General features: G+C 31.6%; 2 long non-coding RNA genes across 2 annotated transcripts in view; one reads left to right on the forward strand and one right to left on the reverse strand.

Annotated features, from left to right (window-relative positions):
* Nucleotides 1-275: 275 nt before the first annotated feature.
* LOC149131535 (uncharacterized) lies at nt 276-3,514 on the reverse strand. Its single transcript, XR_016237786.1, has 3 exons — nt 3,270-3,514; nt 1,848-1,929; nt 276-835 (listed from the first exon to the last, which is right to left on the reverse strand). It is a non-coding gene; the product is annotated as an uncharacterized LOC149131535 (long non-coding RNA).
* Nucleotides 3,515-4,759: 1,245 nt separating this feature from the next.
* Nucleotides 4,760-4,819, forward strand: part of LOC106869916 (uncharacterized) — a 5,096-nt gene continuing 5,036 nt past the window's right edge. The window contains exon 1 of the long non-coding RNA XR_001409456.3: nt 4,760-4,819. This exon is cut by the window's right edge and continues 169 nt beyond it. This is a non-coding gene — a long non-coding RNA (uncharacterized LOC106869916).

The following is a 4,819-nucleotide window of genomic DNA, read 5'->3' on the forward strand; positions in this document are numbered from 1 at the left end:
TTCAATTATATGATGTCTTCAAGTTACAATCGTTATGGAATACACAAAATAATATCCCCTCCATGCACAGTGTATTGGGGACTACATTATCTGATGTATCTTCTGTTCACATTGTATCAAGTGCTACATCTCCTAATGCTTTTCGGTAAAGGTGTATATTGAAGTACATCATCTAGAATATTCTGCACGCATAGCCTATTTAGGTGTTCAAGATTAAAAGTTCCTCTCTGCCGTAGTGTTTGTTGGATAATGAGTTTATATTTTTTTCAAAACAATAGATTTCGGATGATTTTATTTAACGTGACATTCACATGCATTTTTTCAATTACAACCTAATTCATGGATTACACTTTTAAATGCGTCTACTGCATAATTTAGCTAATATTCATAGATGTTTTTAACACCGTATTGGTGCAACACTCTTACCATCTCTCAAGTATCTCATAAATTCATCATTGACTTATTTTCTTTCAACAGTAACGACAGCATTGATTTCATTAAAGAATATAACACATTTACTCTAACGAAAAAAGAGACAAACGTGTTTTAGAATATTCATGACTTTAATTTTCTTTCAGTTATTACAACAGTTTATGCTGTTTAAATATAGTTTTGCCCGAAATTTGACAATAAGCGACGCGTAAAAGAAAATGTGATAAAAGGAGTGAAAATCATTAAAAGACTAAGAACAATTAAGAGGAGTAATATTCCATTTAACAAATTCATGATAATTATCTATTTGGTTCCATAATCGATATCTTTAAAAGGTTAGTTGCATAGGTGCGTTATATTATGTCCTCTCCAGAAAAATCTTGCAAAGCAACCGCAAAGAGCCCTAAAAAGTAAGACAAGTGAATAAATGAGACAATCATGTTTTCAAGAAAGAGTAAAGGCAATGTCAAATATAAATGTTATGTAGTGTGGCTTTTTGTTATGTACGGTGTGTATTATACACGAAGTATATTATGTACGGATTGATATGCATTTTGTGCGTGACATATGGAGTGTTAATTGTAGTGTGTGATGTGCGTGTAGTGTGTTATGTGTGGACTGATCCTAACATGAGGATTCTGTGACACCTTTGACGAAACAATACACCATCTCGTCTCAGGATATCCTGTGCTGACACAAAACGAATACAAAAATCACCACGACAGGGTAGGACAGTATTTACATTGAAAAATATGTAAACAGAACAAAATCGGAACTCGTACTTACTGGTATGAACATTACCCGAAGCCAGTCGTTGAAGGTAAAAAAATATCACTATGCTCTTGGATTTTCCAGTCAACACTGACGGAACGATCCAGGCTAACCGACTGGACATACATATTTAAGACAGGGAAGAAAACACTTGTAGACTAACAGATGTAAATATTCCCACTGATAAAAAATATATCCGTAAAGGAATTTGACAAATTAAGTAAGTATAAGTACCTGGAAATAAATGTTGTAGGTACCCTCGGTATGATATAAAAGAGATGTTACATACATCAAGATAAATTCCGAAGATAAGCATCTCTCAGACAAATCAAGAAAGATTGTGCTGACAACTATTGCCCTAAGAAAAATCCTATCAATTTAAATGTCTGTGCTGTATTAAATTTTGCTACTGCCCCTGCCACTTCTCGTCTCCTGTCTTTCATTTCAACTGTATCATCTCTTATCCTTCAGTCACCCCAGGACGCTGGGTGTGTCTCGGCACTTTTATTGTAACAAAGAAGCAGACTAAACGCAAAAGATAACAATACTAATAATGATAAAAATAATAATATACATTATAAAGAACGATTATGATATCTGTTTTAATGATAACATTAAGGAATATTAAATTTCTTTATACATACCTGCATTCCGCATTTGGAAAATTTCGACATCGAGCAGTGAGGCATTCATTAGTTACGCAAAATATACGGGTGCATATCTCTTCTGAAAAAGAAAAACAAACTTCTGTTGTTTTATACAATGCAGAAATATGTGTATGTGTGTGTGTATCGGCATATATATATATATATATATATATATATATATATGTATATATATATATATATATATATATATATATATATATATATATATATACATATGCGTATATATACATAGATATGTACGAATGTGGATATATATATATATAAATATAAATATAAATAAATGAATATGTATATATATATATATATATATATATATATATATATATATATATATATATATATATATATATATATATAGAGAGAGAGAGAGAGAGAGAGAGAGAGAGACACACACATATATTTATATATAATATCATATTACATATCAATTTTATTCTTATAATTATTAATGTTAATATTTTATTCACAAAGTTAGACTGAAACACATGTAACTGCAAATTTAAATATTTTGTTTATATATATATATATATATATATATATATATAAATATATATATATATATATATATATGTATATATATATATATATATATATATATATATATATATATAATTATATATATATATATATATATATATATATATATATATATATATATATATGTATATATATATATATATATATATATATATATATATATATATATATATATATATATATATATATATATATATGTATATATATATATATATATATATATATATATATATATATATATATATATATATATATATATATGCATATGCATATACATGTATATACATAGACATATATATATTCATATATTAATTAGCGGTAGCACTAGTGTAATTAACAATTATGAATCCCCTTATACCGCAAATAAATATCGACTGCACTTTCCGGCAGGTAGCGACCATGGCTGTGGAGAATACTCTGACGAAGTGCAGAGTTTTGAAGCACTTGTTCAGTTCATTCTTGAGAGAATAGACTAAAGATGACAAGAAGAGAAACGAGTGATGGAAAATCGCTGAAGACGTCACAGGATGTGTGACGAAAAATTTTAGACAAAGCAATCGAAAACGAAAATAATTTTAAAGTTGAAGGGAAGAATGAATATTATAGCTCGTTTGTTAATTTGGCAAGAAAAAAATGAGCATCCCGAAATATTACTATACCTGATTTGACATACGACTTCACACGAGGAATATTCCAAAACAAAAGCATTAACATACATACATACATACATACATACATACATACATACATGCACACACACAGAGACACACATGCGCACTCATATAGACAGAGGTTATGTGTCTGTGTGTATGGGTATGAGCGAGCGTGTCAGTGTATGAGACAGTGTACATTTATACATACCAAATATTATTTTATGTTGAGCGACGACCAAAGCCAGGAAACACATTACTATCATCAAAAAAACAATTCCTTTCATGATGATTCGTTTGTTGCGTTTGCTTCTATTGGAAATTTCCCACAGCTAGTCTCAGGTCCTAATGTTTCTTCTTCGGTGTTTTTCACACTTTATATACGCAAGGGCTCACGTTTTATGTATGTATATATATATGTGTGCATATGTAATATGTAATATGTATATATAAACATATAGCGATTGAGAGATTTGGGAGACATAAAGTAGCTATATAGTAAGAAGATGAGCGAGAGAGAGAGAGAGAGTGAGAGAGAGAGAGAGAGAGAGAGAGAGAGAGAGAGAAAGAAAGTGAGAAGAATGTAAAACAAAGTATACAAAATTTTAACAATGGCAATTTGTTAATAATATTTGACAATTTGTTTATGATAGGAATGGAAACAATCGTATGATAAATTCTTTTGTTTGACAAATGTAAGCATTCATGGAAAGATCTTTTTTATAAATGCATGCAATTAAATTTTATATATATATATAGTTTTAGAGAAAAGAACCTTAGTATGTAACTGGTACTTAATTTATCGATCCCGAAAGGATGAAAGCCAAAGTTCACCTCGACGAAATTGAACTTAGAACGTAAGGGCAGACGAAATACCGCTAAGCATTTCGCCCGGCGTGCTAACGTTTCTGCCTTGTAATATTCAAGCTCTACCATCGTTATAGTTGTCTCCTGAGTGGAGGCAAAATGGCCCAGTGGTTAGGGTAGCGGACTCGTGATCGTAAGATCCCGGTTTCGATTCCCTGAGCGGGCGTTGTGAGTGTTTATTGAGCGAAAACGCCTAAAGTTCGACGAGGCTCCGTCAGGGGATAGTGGCGAACCATGTGGTACTCTTTCACCACAACTTTCTCTCACTCTTTCTTCCTGTTTCTGTTGTACCTGTATTTCAAAGGGGCCAGCCTTGTCACACTCTGTGTCACGCTGAATCTTCCCGAGAACTACGTTAAGGATACAAGTGTCTGTGGTGTGCTCAGCCACTTGCACGTTAATTTCACGAGCAGGATGTTCTGATGATCGGATCAACCGGAACCCTCGACGTCGTAACCGACGGCGTGCTAGCAACAACAACAGTTGTCTCATGAAATATTTAATCAGTAACGTATCGAATGTTTTTTTCTTTAAAATATGTAACAAAACAGGTTATACAAATAAGTTGTCACGTTCCTCATGGGAGTTGATTTTTCTTTTTCTCAAATCGTTATTGTTTAAACAGCTGAGAAATTATAATGAGCATTAAAACTAAAAACAAATACTTGTAAATCACGTGTATATTTCCAACATTTTGTTTATGCAAATTCTTTATCTCTCTCTCTCTGTATGCATATAATTTACTGTCCCTCTTTTTATATGAAAAACACGTGTGCACAGATATATGCGCACATCGATATATATTATGCATGCACAACATACACAACTACAACGTGAGTCAATGTGTATATAAAGGACGAGAGGCACCCAGATAGAGAGACACCGAGATAGAGA

Source organism: Octopus bimaculoides, chromosome 21, assembly GCF_046866305.1.
Source record: "Octopus bimaculoides isolate indiv1 chromosome 21, ASM4686630v1, whole genome shotgun sequence".
NCBI classification, from domain to species: domain Eukaryota; kingdom Metazoa; phylum Mollusca; class Cephalopoda; order Octopoda; family Octopodidae; genus Octopus; species Octopus bimaculoides.